Source organism: Hypanus sabinus, chromosome 13 (assembly GCF_030144855.1).
Source record: "Hypanus sabinus isolate sHypSab1 chromosome 13, sHypSab1.hap1, whole genome shotgun sequence".
Classification (NCBI taxonomy): domain Eukaryota; kingdom Metazoa; phylum Chordata; class Chondrichthyes; order Myliobatiformes; family Dasyatidae; genus Hypanus; species Hypanus sabinus.
The window spans coordinates 106,710,019-106,730,183 of NC_082718.1; positions in this window are offsets into that span (position 1 = coordinate 106,710,019).

Here is a 20,165-nt window from a genome sequence, read left to right on the forward strand (position 1 = left end):
TATAACAGAACCCCCTTTGCCTGTGGGTTTGATGGCGAGGTTTATGTGTGATTGTGTGTGTGTGTGTGTGTGTGTGTGTGTGTGTGTGTGTGTGTGTGTGTGCACGCGTGTATCATAGCATCTCTGTGTTTATGAATGTCTGCATTTGTGCGCTTGTGTGCATGTGTGAGAGTATGTTCTATTATGAGTGTGTGTGACTGATCAAAATGGGATTATGACTGGTCTCACTGATTGAAACATAGACACTGAATAGGGATCGAGATGGGGTGATGGGCTGGAATTGTCATGGCACGAACTCTCGATAATCGGTATCACAATATGGGGAAGATGAGGTGACCACCTCTGAAAATGAGACGAGTCACTGTGGGACTTGCCCTGCGAGTTCCATGAGGAGGTTTCAGAACCAGAGATTGGAAAACAATAAGACTGAAGACCACTGGAGTTTTGTCTGATTTGGGGTGTCCGGATGAGTTTGCAGGACTAATAACCTCCAGCATTCCTACAAATTTCAGACATTAAGATATGTGTCTGCGCCTCAGACATTATGCAATCTCCCTTTTCTTGGACATGTTAGTTTCAATTCACTGAAAAATTCAGCTTCTAACGGTGGTGATGTGGCGATGAATCAGCATACAGGAGGGAGAATAAAAATCTGGCTGAGTGGTGCCATAACAACAACCTCTCACTCAACATCAGCAAGACCACGGAGCTGATTATAGATTTCAGAAGGAATATTGGGTGATTGTGAACAGGTTTGGGCCCCTTATCTTAGCAAGGATGCATTGAAACTGGAAAAGGTTCAAAAGAGGTTCACGAAAGCGTTTCCAGGTCTGAATGGCTGGTCATAAGAAGAGCCTTTGAATGGTGCTATAAACAAAACACATCCATTGTGTGGCATACTGTATGTGTCTGAAGAGAATGCATGTAGTAACACAAGGCTTGGGTCTCAGATTGAAAAGTGCAGAGAAGGAGAATCCTTATTTTCTTCTATGTTTCAGAGAGAAAATAAGCAGGTGAGTATCAAAGGGAAGTGGTTTGGAAGGATGCAGAGAGGGTGGTACCTCCATTGACCATTGTTACTGTGTAGTCGCCCCAATACAAGCAGAAGTGAAATGAGAGAGCCCTTCCCAACACTTCCTGGAGACAATGATCAGGAGGTATTGAACAAGATAATTACTAACTCAAAGCCTCCTGTGGACAGCTTAAAAGAGCTGAGTGTTCAGAGCAAATCTGACTGCACAGAAGTCTGTGCCCCCCATGGATCAGTGACCTTTTGGGGTTGTTACAGTCTGAACATTCCACCGTCACGACATTCAACACAGTGAGTCCGATCTTCAACTTTACGCAGATCCGTTTATCTAATTGGTGCCACTTGCCCATAAAACAACAGCCGAGTCATGGTCAACATTCCCCGATGGCTGACCTGGGCCCAGACAAGTGAGAATATGGTGAAGGAGTTAAAGCATCAGTGTAAGAAGTAAATTCATCTTACTCAGGATAAGTAACACAGGACAGGGAGGACTCTAGGAGAGATGGTTCAGGTTACCCTGGAAGGGGTGGTCCACACTGAGAGGGTGAATCATGACAACGAGGACCACATTTCAATCTACACATGGAGAAACAATGCAGCCTTCTTCACTCAAATGCACAGACAGGCTGGAGTGGCAAGGAGAAGGGGTCAGTGAGAGAGTTCCATTAGAATCAGTGTGTAACCAAAGAGAGGGATCTCATCTGGGAAGGGCAGGTCACTAAACAAGAGGACAATGGGTTAAAAGCTGTCTACCGTGTACTGCAGTAAACATGCAGGGTGTCCGTCTGTGTCTGTGTATTGGGAACACAGAGTGACCAGTCAGTGAACATGCAGGGTGTCTGTCTGTGTCTGTGTATTGGGAACACAGTGACCAGTCAGTAAACATGCAGGGTGTCCATCTGTGTCTGTGTATTGGGAACACAGTGACCAGTCAGTAAACATACAGGGTATCTGTCTGTATCTGTGTATTGGGAACACAGTGACCAGTCAGTAAATATGCAGTGTGTCTGTCTGTGTCTGTGTATTGGGAACACAGTGACCAGTCAGTAAACATGCAGTGTGTCTGTCTGTGTCTGTGTATTGGGAACACAGAGTGACCAGTCAGTAAACATGCAGGGTGTACATCTGTGTCTGTGTATTGAGAACACAGAGTGACCAGTAAGTAAACATGCAGGGTGTACATCTGTGTCTGTGTATTGGGAACACAGTGACCAGTCATGCTGAGTAACAGGTCTGAATTTGGGGACTTTTGTCAAATAGGCCATCGTGGGAGTTCACTCAGCAGGATTCTTCCAAAAGAGAACTGTGTGTGTGTGTGTGTTAGTGAGGAACAGGGTGAAGAAAGCATGAATTTTCTCAGCACACTTATGTGATCCTTGTTCATCAGTGTTGTGGCCACGGTAAGAGATACTTGGTTTAAAGAATTCGACTTGTGACATCGTGTTCTGAGCCCATAACCTTCCAATCATTTTAACACGGTTTGAGATTCTGGAGATGTTCCTTGTCATCCTCACGGGTAACAATGATATCATCCAGGTACCACTGAGGGCCTGGGCAGCCTTGCATCACCTGGTCCATCGCTTTCTGCCAGAGTGCATGTGCAGATACTACTCCAAAAATAAGCCTGTTATAGCGATAAAGCCCTTTGTGAGTGTTTATGACAAGAAACACTTCATCTCTAAGCAGGCCTCAGTTGTCCATTTCACTGAAGTGTTTCCCTCCAAAGAGGTTTACACAGATATCCTCTACCCTGGACAGAGGGTTTTGATCTTCTTTCAATAGTGTGTTGATGGTGACCTTAAAATCACCAGATACTGACTGGCCCGTCCTTCCTGGTTACGGGGACCACTGGTATTGCCCGTGGGCTCCACTCAGCCTTGCAAAGAATTCTTTCAGCCTCCATGCGATTGAGCTCATTGGCTACTTTATCACAGATGGTATAAGGAACTGGACAGGCTTTGTAAAACTTGGGTGTGGCATTTCCATTTAACACTATTTTACCCTTGATATGTTTGAGTTTTGCATTGCCATCCTTGAACACTGCCGTGGCACCATCCGGTACCTTTCTTAATTTGTTGTCAGTTGACTCCGTGACAGGGGATGTGACATGCAAATGGTGGATGGATTTCCAATCAAGTTGTAGTTGTCTCAGCCACTCATGGCCCCACAATTCTGGCTGTACTGTTTTTACCAAACACAAGTCCAATGAGGCTTGTTGGTTGTGTATTTCATTGTTACAAATGCCATTCACACAGAAGTTAACTTTTCTCTATATAAGTTCCTAGTTGGATATCTGCAGGCTTCAGTTTGGTATCTTTGTTTCTATTGATGCAGCAATTTCAACTGCTCTTTTAAATGTCAGTTAAAAGCCAATTTTGAATGCTTTCTTGCAGGACTCCACAAGCTAAATAATCTCTCGGTGCATCATTAACCCTATCACTGAATTGACAATGTTCAGACAACTTCTTCCATTCAGCCAGGTAAGTTGAAGTGACCTCCCCTTCCTTTTAATTCCACCTATGAAACCAAACTTGTTCTGCAATTGACAATGGCTTTGGTTCTAATTGTTCCTGCATTACATTCATGCTATCAGCAAAGCTCATTTCGGCTGATTTGTTTGGATCTGTTAAACTTCTAATCAAACTTCTAATCAAATTTTCTACCTATTGCACTCAGTAACACTGGCACTCATTTCTCATTGGCTATTTCATTTGATTCAGAATACTGCTCAGTTCATTCAGTCGACATTCATCATCTAGTTATCTGTTGTGCAATCGAGTGCTTCTATCTTTCCGATGTAGCTAGTCATTTCTGCTTTTTAAAATTTATTATTATCATCACCTGGTAGTCATTGTTTATGTTCACTCATTGCTTGTTAATTTTGTCCATTTGCTGCTTTTGTTAACTCAGACCTTTACTTCTTGATCAGTTCAGCCAGCCCTCTGGCAATGAACTCAATTTACACAAGAGTCAACTCTTTCCAATTAATAGGGAAGCACAAGCATTAATATTTCATGATCTCCCTTTTAAAGTTGTTAATAATCACTTTACTTACCTTGTATTACAGTAACAAAGAATTTGAAGGATCTTTTTCGTGAAAATTTTACCAATCTTTTGAACTCTACAAAACAGAGTTTGACACAATGGTCACCCTTATCTATGTCTCTGGTAGGTCGAATTAATGTTATTAAAATGTATATCCTGCCTAAATTTTTATACGTATTTCAATCTATTCCAATTTTCATTTCTAAAGCTTTCTTTGCCTCCTTAGATTCTATTATTTCGTCCTATCTATGGAAGGGCAAATGTTCAGACTTAATAAAGCTTACCTCCAAAAACCTAAAAAAGAAGGTGGCATGGCTTTACCTAACTTCCGTTTATACTATTGGGCAGATAATGTTTGCTGTCTTACTTTCTGGTCCTGATTTCATAACCAGTCTGATTGTCCTAAATGGGTGACAATGGAGTTGAACTCCTCTAAGGATCTCTGTATTCCTGCACTCTTTGGATCTGCACTCCCTTGTCACTTGTCTAATTGTTAATCCTCTTATTAGACATACTCTGAGAATATGGGCTCAGTTTAGAAAATTTAATGGTCTTCATGGTTTCTCTCTCTCTAGTCCTATCTTGCATAATCATCTTTTCTTACATTCTATTCAAGATTCAACATTTCATGATTGGTATAGAATGGGCAATAGGCACTTTGAAGATCTTTTCATAGATAATTGTTTTGCAACTTTCCAACAACTTTCTGCAAAGTTCTATCTACCTAAAACCCATTTCCTTAGAAACCTTCAAATGAGACATTTCATTAATCCTTTATTATCCAATTTTCCTGCGATGCCTGAGAAAAATGGACCTATTTCTTTCTATTAATCCATTGGGCAAAGGCTTAATATCTTTTATTCATGATAAATTAGTGATCCTAAGGCATGCCCCCTTTAATAAAATTAGAACTGCTTGGGAGCATGATTTAAATATTGACATACAAAAAAGCTGGATGAAGGGTTTTGACCTGAAACATTGACTGCTTCTTTTAACGGATGCTGCCCGACCTGCTGAGTTCATCCAGCTTTTTTGTACATCTTGATTTGACCACAGCATCTGCAGTGTATTTTGTGATTTAAATATTTCTTTATCTGATGCGGTTTGGGGCTTAATTCTCAAGTCAGTTAATTCAACCTCTCTATGTGCTCGCCAATCTCTTTTACAGTTTAAGGTTGTACCTAGGGCTCACATGTCCAAAACTAAATTTCCCAGTTTTATCCTGACATTAGTCCTGTTTGTGACAAGTGTAAAGGGGGCGAGGCTTCTCTTATCCATATGTACTGGGCCTGTCCTAGTCTAGAGAAATTTTGGAGAGAAGTTTTTTTAGCTTTATCCCATATTCTTAATTGCCACTTAGAACCTAATCTGCTGATTGCTCTTTTTGGTACCTTGGGTGAGGCAGATATACATTTGAGTCTGACTAAACATTGAACATTATCTTTTGCCTCTCTTTTGGCTGGGCGCTTAATGCTTCTTAGGTGGAGGGACATTGCCCCACCCACCCATGCTCAATGGCTTAACGATATTATGTTCCGTTTAGACCTTGAAAAAATTCACTACTCTCTTCTCAACTCGGACATAAAGTTTCAAAAGATGTGGGGACCTTTTCTTGAATACCTTCACAACTCCTCTTCAGATTAAGTTTATTTTCTTTAATCCCTTACTTTCAGCTTATTTTTCTTTCTGTAAGTTCGATGGTTGTTCTTTTTGTTTGAAATTCCATTTTAGTTTTGGTAGTAGGCATTATTATTCTTTGTTTTTATTTATATTTACTGTTTTCAGGAGTTGAGTGCTTCAATTATTTTTTTATATATATCTTGCAATGGTTGGCCTTGAGTTTTTTTCCAGTGGGAGGGAGGGGAGGATACTAACTTTATATGATTTTATTCTGGGTGCTATTTCCTCATTGTTTTGAACTATATAATTGATATGTTTATCTTGCACTGTATTAATCTTCATGTCGCTTTTGGGCTTTTTGCTTGTAGTTTGTTTGTGGAAATGCATAAAGAATCAATAAATAACTCAAACCCTTTGGAAGAAAAACGTGCTGTGCTTTTCTTCAACTCGAAACTCTCTCACCCCCTTCCAAAGAAAAATGTGCTGTGCATTTTTTAAACTCAAATCTCTCTCTCTCTCTCTCCCCTTACAAAAAAGAAACCGTGCTGCACTTCAACAGGTAGGTAGCCATCACGGGTTCGTTTTAAAACTTCCTGGTCGCCACTGTTATGTTTTGTAACTCCAAAACCCAATCAAAAGAAAAACACAGGAGCCATGATATGTTCTGCCTTCTTGGATATTCTTTAGTGAGGTACTCACATATGACATGGTGATGTAATGACGTATGCCATCACGTACTTCTTACATATAACCCGTAATGAATTATGTAAAGAAACAAACAATCTAACATTATATTTCCAATATTACTCACTTATTACTGAAGCGATAAATATACTACACTAGGTATACAGTGAGACTCAGAATAGGGACTGTGACACAGTGCCATGAGTTGAATCAAGCAAGGCAGAAGCTCAAGGAAAGATTCAGATGTAACAATATGGAGCAGATTTGTTGACCCCTCTGGAAGTGACCTGCTCCCTATGGGCTTTGATGTGAGTTATTTAGGGATTATAAAGTCAGGGCTTAGAAGGTCAGAAAGCTTGGAAGTTACTAAGGATACGGACTAATTGAAACGTTTGAATAGAGGGGTCCGTGGCATCAAAAGACTCCAGCATTCCTTGGTTTCAAAAGTCTCCTTGAGTATGTAGGATTTTGTTCTGTGTGATCAGTCTTTGAGAGGAAGTCACAAGGTGTGTCCTGAACTCATTCAAAGTGGCTGAGTGATCCATGAGTTTCAAAGTGCTATGACTGGTCTGGCAACTTTTGAGATTCAGAAGAGCGAGAGTGGGAGAGAAAGGGAAAGACAGATGGACAGCGAGGTGAAAAGAGAGGGAGAGGAGAGGCAGAGGCAGAGAACAAGAGACAGAGAGAGAAAGAGAGAAGGGAAGAAAGGGTTTTAGGTCTTGTTACAGCAGTTGGGGAGATTCCATGTTTGATGGAATAGGCTGTGACACAGGGGAAATTACTGGTGAGTTTATCTTACACACAGTTGTAGAGTTCTTGAAGATATAAAGAATAGATGTGTTTCACCTGTGTTTTAGTTACCTGAATGCCTATAGGATGGAAAAGGATGTGACGTTGGCCGTGTAATATGCTCGAATGCACAGGGATTTCAGTTACAAGGCTTAAGATATTCAAAACAGACAATTGTTTTGCTAATTTTGGCAAATACTTTGAGAAAACTGGAAGAAATACCAACTGTTGCTTTTGTCAATAGGAGTGTGTTTGTCTTATCCTTCCAACAGCTGAATCAAATGTAAATTTCAACTTTCCTGTACAATCTGCTCCTTTGGATCAGGAGTTCTAGTCATAAAAAAACTAGAGCGATTTAATTTGGTTACAAATAAGATGAGATTTTGACTGAAAAATGCAAATGCACATATTTGGTCACCTACAGTATCACTCTTGATTCATGGAATCCAAGTAATATCACTAACTGTGTGAGTTGAATTGTTGGGTTCGTCTGATAGCAATTATCAGTATATTTGGCTGGACTGTGAGCAAAGGATTATAATAGAATAATGAGAACAGACAAGAGAGCCAGGGACCCTCGGCTGGCAGAGTCCAGGTTCACCTGTCTGTTCCTGCTGCCAAGTAGAATCCTTGAACCCCACCCAAACAGGGTCAAACATACAGTTGGGTTAGGGAAAGGGGATGATGTGAGGTTTGGAAGCCCCAAGCTGCATCACAGAATGGAAACTATAGGGGGTGAAGAACCACATTTCCTTCTGTGTATTACAGGAGAAATAATTCTGTGGATATCAAGGAGAAGTGACATGGCAGAATGGAGGGGGAGGTGACACAACCACAATCATTCATTTACTGACTCCCATGGTGGGAGAACCAGTCCGACAGGGCTCAAAATGTCAGTCAACAGTAATTCAGATCAGAAGCATTGAACGGTGTCTAGAACATCAGTGATCACTCCCATTCAGGATGAGGGGGTCATCTTGATGGACTGCCTCAGGTATTAGCGGAGCTGGTTGGCTGGGAGACTATCTTGTCTCACACAGGACAGGAACATTCCTCTTGTTGCTCCTTCCAGCTCCTCAGCCAATATATTGTCATCACCTCCCTCCCCTTCCCTCAGCTTGCTTTACCTGACTCTCGAGGCTGCTAGAGCTGGTATCCCCTTCCAGTCAAGTCCTCTTGTAGGATTTCCTCCTCACTCGTTCCTTCCCACATTTGACACCCCCGTGTCCTTCTTCTGCCTTTCACTGTATAATCCCCACCCCGTTAAAATCTGCACTGTGGGTCTGATACAAAACTATCATGGCCCTGTGGTGACATCCTGGCTGTCCTCGACGATCCATCCTGGAAATTGTCTGGTAGATTCACTGGCTTGTGGAAAGTATCCTGACTGTGCAGAAACAACAAACTGCAGAGAGCAGTGGTCTCAGTCTAATACATCATGGACACATTCCCACTCACTATCAGTAGTATCTACAGGAAGTACTGCCTTAAGAAGGCAACATCTATCATCAAAGATTCACACTTCCCAGAAACACGCCATCTTCTCACAGCTACATCAGGAAGGAGGTACAGAGGTCCAACACCACCAGATTTAGGAGCATTACTTCCCTTCAACCATTTTCTTCTTGACCCGAACAGTGTAACTCATCAGTACCTCAGTATAGTCACACTATGTCCACGTTGATCACTTTACACCACTAGGGACTTTATTCAATTTTCTCTCTACTTGTGTTCTTTCTTGTACTATCTGTGTGTGATTTCTCTTTCATTTATTTGTCTGGGGGACTCCTGTGATGGATTTCACTGTCCAGGCTGCTTCTCTGATGCTGTGAGCCCGTGGCACCTGTGCAAGTAAATATTTCATTACACCTGTACATGCAAGTACTTGTGCGTATCACAATAAATTTACTAAAGATATCGTTCGTGTTGGGATCCATTAGATATTTCCCACTCTCCCCTTTGTGTGTCTGTTCCCCAAATCTGTAGGGCTGATTCGGTGATCAACAGTGCAGAGTTGGGAGGGAAGGTGTGAATGTTCCCTGTAACATGGTGGCCTGGAGTCTGGGTACGACCTGGGAAACCTGGAATCATGGGACCGCACTGAGTCCAATGACTACTGTTCAGACTTCAGCCAGCCACTCCCACCCACATCTTCTCTTCTCAGTTATCCTCTTGCTCCTGGTGTACTGTTTGTATAGAACGCCTTGGGATTGTCTTTAATTCTACTCGTCTAGAACTTTTCATGGCCCCTCCTGGCTTTCCTAATTCCCTTACTGCATTATTTTCTGGCTTCTTTATAATCCTCAAGGGAGCTCACTCTCTCTCTCTCTCTCTCTCTCTCTCTCTCTCTTCTCTCTCTTGGATCAAGTCAAGTCTATTATCTTTTAACTATAACACACATATAACTCACAAGAACTTCAGAGAGTGAGAATAAAATTTACAGATGAATTAGGCAGAAATAAACAAAGTAAAGTGCAAAAATTAAGTATTATAAGGTACAGAACTGATTAACTGGTGACACTTCAAATGTGATGCAGCAGAGCGTTCGGAAGTCTAATGGCCTGAGGGAAGAAATTGTTTCCCATCCTGACTCTTCTTGTCCTTCTGCGTCAAAGTCTCCTGCCTGATGGTAGAAAGGCAAACAGCATGTTGGATGGATGGGTGGTAAGTGTCCCCGATGGACGGTGGGGAGACCCGTATGATCCTTTCGGCCATTCTCACTGCTCTTTGTAAGGACTTCCGATCCAATGCTCAGCTGCTCCCACACCAGATAGAGATGCAGCTTGTCAGGATGCACTCAATGGTGCTCCTGTAACATTTAGTTAAGGTGGGGGGTGGTTAGGAGCCTCTCTTGCCTCAATCTCCTCAGGCAGTGGAGGCTCTGCTGTGCCTTCTTATTCAGGGAGGTGACATTGAGGGACTAGGTGAGGTCATCCACGATGATATAACAATTACAGCATGGAAACAGGCCATCTTGGTCCTTCTAGTCCGTGCTGAATGCTTACTATTACCGAGTCCCACTGGCTCACACTCAATCCATAAGCCTCCATTCTATCCTGCTTGTTACTTATTCAAAGAATTCCTTGAGGAATCCATGCTGACTATGGCCAATCTTATCATGAGCCGTCAAGTAACCTGAAACCACATCCTTAACAATCAACTGCAACTTCTTCCCAACCACCGAGGTCAGACTAACTCTCCTATATTTTCCTTTTTTCTGCTTCTCTCCCTTCTTGAAAAATGGACTGACATTTGCAATTTTCTAGTCTTCTGGAACCATTCCAGAATCTCGTGATTCTTGAAAGGTCTTTACTAATGCCTCCACCATTTCTTCCAGCCACCTCTTTCAGAACCCTGGGGTGCACACCATCTGGTCCAGGTGACTTATCTATCTTCAGACCTTTCAGTTTCCAAGAACCTTCTCCCTAGTAATGGTAACTTCACACAATTCAAGACCCCTGGCACCTGGAACTTCCTCCATACTGTTAGTGTCTTCTACAGTGAAGACTGATGCAACATGCTTATTCAGTTCTTTTGCTATTTCCTTGTACCCAATTACCACTTCTCCAGCATAATTTTCCAGTAGTCCAATATCCACTCTCTCCTCTCTTTTACACTGCATGTATCTGAAGAAACTTTTGGTATCCTCTTTAATATTATTGGCTAGTTTACTTTTATATTCTATCTTTACTTTTTTAATAACTTCTTTAGTTGCCTTCTGTTGGTATTTAAAAGCTTCTCAATCCCCTAACTTCCCACTAACTTTTGCTCTATTAAGTACCCTCTCTTTGGCTTTTATGTCGGCTTTGACTTCCCTTGTTAGTCATGGTTGTGTCATTTTTTATTTGGAATACTTCTTCCTCTTTGGGATGTATATATCCTCTGCCTTCTGAATTGTTTCCAGAAATTCCAGCCATTGCTGCTCTGCCATCATCCCTGCCAGTGTTTTTTTCCAATCAATACTAGTCAACTTCTCTCTCATGCCTCTGTAATTTTCTTTACTCCAGTGTAATGCTGATACAGCTGGCTTTAGTTTCTCCTTCTCAAATTTCAGGGTGAATTCGATCATATTATGATCACTTTCCTCAAGGGTTCTTTTAAGCTCTCTAATTGATTCTGATTTATTGTCCAACACCTAATCCAGAATAGCTGATCCTCTCATGAGCTCAACCATATACTGCTCTAAAAAGCCATGACATAAGCACTCTAGAAATTCTGCTTCTTGGAATCCCTGATTTTCCCAATCTGCCTGTATATTGAAATCGCTACAACTACTGTAACTTTGCCCTACTGACGTATATTTTCTATTTCCCATTCTAACCTGCAGACTACATCTTTAGTACGGATAGGGGGTCTGTATACAACTCCCATCGGGGTCATTTTACCTTTGCAATTCCTTACCTCTATCTACAATCATTCAACAACTTCTGACCCTATGCCACCTCTTTCTAATGATTTAGTGTCATTTTTTCCCCCAACAGAGCCATGGCATTCCCTCTGCCTTTCTGCCAGTCCTTTCAATATAACGTGTGCCCTTGGAGAATAAACACCCAGATATAATCTTCTTTCAGCCATGATTTGGTGATACCTTTGACATCATACTATAAGTTTGTCAACCTTGTTACGTATTCTGCATGCATTCAGCTATAACACTTTTAGTCCTGTATTCATCTTTATCAATTTTGTCCAAATCTTATATTGCAATTCATCTTGTTTACTGCAATTTTTCCATATCATCAGCCTCTCCTTGCCAGGAGTCTCACACATTGCCTCTGTTTGTAAACCAACTACCTCATCTTTAGCAGCATTGCTCCAATTCCCATGCCCCTGCCAGAATGGTTTAAACCCACCCAAACAACTCTACATAAAATTAACAATGTGGTTTTTTAAGATGAGTCCAAGATGGGTACTGACCAGCTGAAGTGCAGTGAGACACTTTTGAATGTTTTTAAAAGCACTGCGAAGAATGTCAAGTGAAAAATGAAGCCCCACACATGTTCGCCAGAAGAGAAGACATGATTGAGTTTATAAAAAAGTCAAAAACGGAAGAATTCACGGGTTAATAAACAGTGAGTGAAAAACAGAAATGCTGTCTACATTGGAAAGATTGACACATTTGATTACACAAAAGGTAACTAGAGTATGTATACTGAGCTAAATGAACAATATTTTGAAGTAAATGAAATGGCCAATGAGAAACAAATACCAATTTTGCAGAGTGTATTGGGGTTAAGGGCATACAGTTTGCTTTGAGGTTTGACTGTTCCAACCAAACCAGCATAAATGAGCTTTGCTGATATTGTCAAAGTAACGCAGGGACATTTAGAACCAAAGGCATTGTTGATTGAAAAGTGTTTTAGGTTTCATTAGCGGAATCAAATGGAAGAGGAGTCCATATCTGCTTACGTGGCTGAATTGAAGAGATTGTCTGAGCATTGTTAGTTCAATAATGAGCTTAATTATACACAGAGAGGTCATTTAGCTTGTTGAATTTACAGGAAAGCATTCAAAAACATCTCCTAACTGAACCACAGCTTACATTTCAGAGGGCAGTTGAAATGGTTGTTTTAAACAAAACCACAAAGAGACACAATTGAGTTGCAGTCAATTGAAAGTGAGCACAAACAAAGTTGCAGTGTCTGGGTGGAGGCCAACTTGGCCAAACAAATTGTATCACCATTGTGATGGGGCTCACATACACCAGCCCCATGCAGTTTTAAAGGTAAAACTTGCAGAAAATGCAACAAAGTAGGACACACACAAAGAGCATGTCAAGCAGACAAAAATAAATGGACTGCACAGAGGGGAGAAAAAACTAAAAGGTCAAGTTTCAGTTTCAAAAAGAACGCTAATCTGCATGTGCTGATGAAAAATCTGATAATGAGGCAAATGACACAGGACTGTGTAGCCTTGAGAGTTACCATGTGAAAATTAACAATGGACAAGCAATATGACTTATGCTAGAAGTGAACAGCAAATTAATGAAAATGGAATTGGACACTGGCTTAGCTGTCGGAATCAGAATCTGTTTTAATATCACCAACATATGACATGGCATGTGTTAACTTTACGACAGAGTACAATGCAATACATAACAATGGAGAGAGAAAGAACTGTAATTTACAGTATGAATATATATATAATATTTAAATTAAATAAGCTGTGCAAAAAAAATAAAAAAAGCTGCTTTTGTGTATCTCCAAAATAAGTTTGAACTGCAATTGCTGATATTCATCTGAGAACTTATTCTCCTGTGGGAATGACATCTAGAACAATGAAATACAACAACCATCAAGCCACATTGAGCTTGTATGTGGTAAAAATAGAATGACCAGCATTGTGGGAGCATGATTGGCTGTGACAACTACAACTTGATTGGAGGTCCATCCAACATTTGCATGTCACGCATGTGAAATGGGGTCACCTCGTTTTCTCTTATTAGGGAGAGAGAGAGAGAGCCTGTGGTATATCGAAAACTAGGTGAATGAGTAGTCTTTGGCGTACTGCAAGACCTTCTTTATTGATGCTTTGCTGCACGCTTGAGTGCTTGTTGTGGGGGCTGATGCTTTTTTGCTGGTGGGGTGGTGGTGGTGGGGGGGTCATTGCCTTGCTACTGTTTATGCATGGGAGGTGGAGTTGGGGGGGCTTTGAGGTTCTAACATTTAACTGTCATTCATTCTTTGGAGCATCCTCTGTTTTCGTGGATGATTGTGAAGAAAAGGAATTTCAGGATGTATATTATATACATTTCTTCGACATTAAATTGGACTTTTGAACCTTTACAGAAGTGATTCCCGTACCTTCTCTGCAATGAAGCCAACTGAAAGCAAAGTAAGGAAGGTACTGGATGATGACACAATTGTCTCTACACTGCACAACACGAACCTTCGTCAAACAGAGGGCAAACAGGCTTTGGTGCCAACCTCTGTCCCTCTGATTGGAAAACATATTGGACCAAGGAAGGACCATTCTGCTCAGAGGAATCATGATAGTGACAAAAACAGTGATCCGATTACAACAGTTTTTGTAGGCAACATATGAGAGAAAGCTTCCGCTATGTCCATCAGGCAGTTACTTGTGAAATGAGGCTTGGTTTTAGACTGGAAAAGAGATCAGGGAATTTCAGGAAAAGGTTCAAGCATCGGCTTTTGTGAGTATAAAGAACCAGAATCTTATCTGCATGCATTAAGGTCATTGCATGAATCTCAAGTGGGAGACAAAAATCTGCTTGTAACTGTAAAGCCCACTGGATGAATGGACGGACAAAAAGAAAGGAGTCAATGGAGATACAAAAACGAGATTTGCAGATGATGTTGGGGATGAGGAAACCAAGCAGAGAGATTAAATCTTAAAGGGAGCAATAGAAGGATTAATAAGAGAGTGCTCCAGTAATCTAAATGGACCTTCCGAAGATCAAGCTGCTCAAGCTAGAAGAAGAAAAGGGAAGTAACAGAAAGGTGTCCAGAGCTGTCAGAAGCACTTCCTGCAGTTCCAGAATTAACTCCTACAACCACCATGGACGAGGCCCCTAAACCTGAGATTGTTTTACAGTCACAAATCTCACCTGCCAAGCAGAGTGATTCCCCCTTGTCAGGAAAGACATTATTCTGCAAGTGTAAGAAATTCTTCACAGCGATTAAAACTTTAGGCCTGAATGGGACTTTCTGAGATGCGGAGGTTCCTAAGGTTGTCATAGCCGGGGGTGGTAGTGGGGATAAACTCCTATTGTCTATAAAGTGCTCCTAGTGGTGTGTGTCTCCAACAGCCTCTGACAACCAAGTCCAACTCTTGGCCTTCGCATGTGGCTTAGCTACTAGGACCAGCAGAACTGTTTCTACTGACAAGAGAAAGGGCAAAGGCAGACTACTGGCACATCAAAACCAGCTGCTTTGGGCAGGAGGGGCTCATCAGCCTAGGAGAAGGAAAACTCTGATTTTAAACCTCTGTTGCCTTGCGACCATACCCACCCATGGGAAAGGCTTCAGGAGTAAACCCCGAGGAAGAAATCCGGAGCCGGGGTCCCTAAGACAGTTTGATGTTGTTTACAGCTTCACTCTGGCAACCTCTGCGATGACACTGGTGCCAAGCTGTATCGGCGCTTGCCCTTCCCTTGGACTACATCAGTGACGTGGAGAGGGGGATCCCACTGTATGGGCAACAGCTGGTTCTTCAGATCTTCCCTCCCAGGCTTGCATCCTGGAGAGGACACCACTCACCAGGGGTGCAATCCCATGATCCCCTGGGATCAACGGCTGCCTGCTATGCTCTGGATGTCTGTACAGTAATTGGATTATATAATAAACTGTGCACTTAGTTGAACCTTCTCTCTAGTTATGATAACTTCACACACTACATGACACTGACACCTGGAACTTCCACCATATTGCTAATGTCTTTCATAATGAAAACTGATGCAAAATACTTCTTCAGTTCATTGGCCATTTCATTATCCCCCATTACTACCTCTCCAGCATCATTTTCCAGCAGTCCGATATCCACTCTTGCCTCTTCTTTACACCTTCTGTGTCCAAAGAAACTTTTCGAATCCACTTTAATATTGTTGGTTAGCTTATTTTCATATTCCATCTTTACCTACTTAATGACTTTTTAGTTGCCTTCTGTGTTTTTAGAAGCTTCCCAATCCTCCAACTTCCCACTATTTATTTGCCCTCTCTTTGAGTTTTATGTTGGCTTTGACTTCTTCTGTTAGCTATGGTTGTGTCATCTTTCCTTTAGAATACTTCTTCCTCTTTGGGATGTATACATCCTGTATCTTCCAAATTGCTTCCAGAAATTCCAGCTATTGCTGCTCTGCCGTCATCCCTGCCAGTGTTCTTTTCCAATCAATTCTGGCTAACTCATCTCTCACGCCTCTGTAATTTCCTTTAGAAACATAGAAAACCTACAGCACACTACAGACCCTTCAGCCCACAATGCTGTGCCAAACATGTACTTACTTTAGGAATTACCTCGGGTTACCCATAGCCCTCTAATTTTCTAAGCTCCATGTACCTATACAGGAGTCTCTTAAAGACCCTATTCTATCCACCTCCACCACTATCCCTGGCAGCCCATTTCACGCACTCACCACTCTCTGCGTAAAAAACTTACCCCTGACATCTCCTCTGCACATACTTCCAAGCACTTTAAAACTGTGCCCTCTCATGCTAGCTGCTCTAAAGAGCTATCTCGTAGGCACTCTAGAAATCCCTCCCCTCCACCTCCTGTAATCCAGCACCAATCTGATTTTCCCAATCTACCTGTATATGTAAGTCCCCCGTGACTATTGTAACATTTTCCTTTTGGCATGCGTTTTCTACAGTATGTCCCATTGTAATTTGGCATGGGCAGCAGTAAGTAAGCAGATTTGCTGTTTTAATAGACCATTCGTTCCCTCAGTCAGACCACTAGCCTGAGGGTAATAGGGTACATGAAAGACTCACTTTACCCATTAGAGACAGCTCATTTTTGTACCTTGGCAAACCATTATCAGGTTGAACTTCAATGGGATCGTATGCAAAAGCAAGATGTTCTAGTTCCCAAAGGGTACTATCCTGATTAGCTTTAACAGATGGAGTTGCCATCAAAAGCCCAGGATAAGTCCAGGATAATTCCCATAGTGAGAAGGTATGGGAATCGCTTCTGTAAAGGTTCAAAGGTCCAATTTAATGTCAGAGAAATGTATACAATAAACATCCTGAAATGCCTTTTCTTCATAGACATCCACAAAAACAGAGAAGTGCCCCAAAGAATTAGTGACTGTTAAATTTCAGAATCCCAAAGTACCCCCAGCTCCACCCGCGCGTAAATGGCAATGAGCATCAATTCCCCCCTCCCCCACTGGCAAAATAAAAGCAAGCATCAGCTCCACCACCGAGCGCTCAAGCGTGAGCAAATTAAGAGCAAAAACACAGACTTGCAGTAAACCCAAAGAGTTCACATTTCATCCGGCAATCGACATACCACAGGTTCCCTCTCTCCCTAATAAGGAAGAGGGAGGAGCCTCCATTTTTTGGAAGGGAACCGACATAACTTATTTGCCAGATCTGAGCATGGTGAATGGCAGCCAAGGGTCACTTTAAAAGCCTGACGATAGTTTCTAAACATAGCCCACAATTTCCTCCTGCTGAGCAAGCTATATCAGAGAGAGGGATAACCCCCACTGCCCAGACCACTCCACAGCACCCTGAACACCACCCCTCTCCGAAATGAACAGAAGACTCATGGGCCCACCGGGCAAATGCCAATAACGGGATGAGAAGCTGAGGGCGAAATGTCACCATGACAACACAAGTGGGTTTCTCAGCAATGTCGTTAAATGTTGTCATTGGGAAATCATCTTTCAAATGGGCATCGACATGGTTAACTGCAATGGTAACTTGCCATGACTGGTTCCATATGTCCCTCCATAACTCTGCTCCCTATAAGGGACACCCAGTACCAGTATAAGACTGCTGGTTCCTTTGGGGCAACCATCCAGCAAACCATTGCCAACCGCCCAAAAATCATTATAAATCCAGCTTCTTCAGGTTCCAGCATGATGTCAGTACACACTGCACACTGACTCACCCCAGCAGAGCTAACCTTCTTCAGAACTTGCCGGGTGAGAGGGTTAAAGGCAACAGCCTTCCATCAACGACAACCATCCTTCCATATCACAGAGCCGTCGGGGAATCAGGCGTCCGTCCGCTGCTGATCAGGAGTCAGAAGATTAAAGGGAACACCCCAAGTGAAAGAAGTCCCCTTTGTTTTATAAAATGTTTTACAAAATGTAATATAACACAAAGCTGCACTGATCGGGGCACTGGAGGGTATCCAAATCCTGACTTGTGCCTTGTAGATGGAGGAAAGTCTTTGGGCTGTAAGAAGTGAATGACTGACTGCAGTACGTTTAAATTCTGACTTGTTCTCCTAACTGCTGGTTAGTGGCCCTTATTTAGTTTTGGGTCAGTGGTGATACAACAACGTTGATCAACGGGGAAACAAAGTGATAGGAGTGGCTTAGTGGATGTTTGTTTTTTGGAAACGTTTATTGTCTGATACCTATGCCTGTGATTTATAATCAGTAACTAGGAATCAGTGCCTGGAAATTGCCTGGAAGGAGTGCAGAGAACAAACCCTGAGCTGTGGCCAATACCTTCCATTACATGAAATAGGGAAGGAGTAACGATTTGTCTCCAAGAGCCTGCCTCACTGTTTCTCAAGATCTGGCTTCTTCTTTGACCTCAACACATTTTCCTGTCCCTTTCCCAAATCCCTGGATTCCTCCCATTTCCCAAATGCACTGGGTTTCAGGTTAGAATGAATTCAGAGAGAGCATCCGCAGCCCCTGGGATGGGAACTTCCATAGATTCAGACCTACGTGGCTATCGTTTTAACCTGGTTCCAGTCCCCACCAGTGCAGAAACCATCCCTCCATATCTGTCCTGTGATTCCTGCTGTGGCTTTGAATTTCAGTCGACAGAAAATGGATCCAAACTGACAAACAAAGGAATAGACTTCTTCTCTTCACCTCAGGATGTAACAAAGTCTCTACATGGTAGTGAGCAGTCTGTACACAGCATGATCCCATTGGAATCATGACCAGATCAATTATCGAAGCTGGAGGTATCACAGTATCATAGGGATCTTCTCAGCTCTTTTGTAACAATTTCCTCCACCTGAGAGCTCAGTCTGACACCTCAGGAGAGAGTCAACTCCTAGGGTGAGGTCAGCCTTCCCTCAGGACCACGGTGGAACATCACTCTTGCAATTTGTGTTAACGTCACTGAAGTGGGTCTGAAACCTCAGAGTCAGAGACAAGATCCAAGGCTGCTGCTTGGGGCCACGTCAGTGGTGAAGGGCTGGGGATCACCAGGGACTCTTCAAGAACCTTGTCCGCAATGCTTCAGCTATTATTGTGGTGTAGATCATCATAGGATTTGTTATTCTGATGTCAATGCACGTCTGACATCAGCTTAATAGGATCCATCGACTCTAGAAATGATGAGGTCATCACAATGAAATACAAAAGCCCAAATTACAACTTATATTTTAAACAATATACTACGCAGGCAGGATGTTCGACAAGCATTCATCTACCGTGCACACCCCCCAGCCTCCTCCCTCCACTCAGAAAGCCGAGTGTCCATTGCACTTATGTCAGATTATGGTGAGGGACCTAGACAGAGCTCAGGGAATTTTTCAATTTCTGACATTGAACGAGACAGCAAAGTGAAATTCACCACCTTGAGCTTTGACCTCAGGATGAAGGGAAGATATTGTTTCCTTTCACGTACATCACGAGCAACAGCACGAGTCCCTGCAGAACACGACTGTAATATCTCACCACTACCCTCTGACGTCCATGTGCAAAGCAAATCTGAATTCAAACTATTAGATCATCATGGATCCCACATGACTTAGTCTTCCAGACCAGGTTGACATGACCACAAGATACGTTGTTAAATACTGCACTAAAGTCCATGGACCAGGTTGACATGACCATAAGGAACATTGTTAAATACTGTTCTAAAGTTCATGGACCAGGTTGACATGACCATAAGGAACATTGTTAAATACTGCACTAAAGTCCATGGACCAGGTTGACATGACCATAAGGAACATTGTTAAATACTGTTCTAAAGTTCATGGACCAGGTTGACATGACCATGAGGAACATTGTTAAATACTGCACTAAATTCCATGGACCAGGTTGACATGACCAAGAGGAACATTGTTAAATACTGTTCTAAAGTCCATGGACCAGGTTGACATGACCATGAGATACATTGTTAAATACTGTTCTAAAGTCCATGGACCAGGTTGACATGACCATGAGATACATTGTTAAATACTGCACTAAAGTCCATGGACCAGGTTGACATGACCATAAGGAACATTGTTAGATACTGTTCTAAAGTCCATGGACCAGGTTGACATGACCATGAGGAACATTGTTAAATACTGTTCTAAAGTCCATGGACCAGGATGATATGATCATGAGGAACATTGTTAA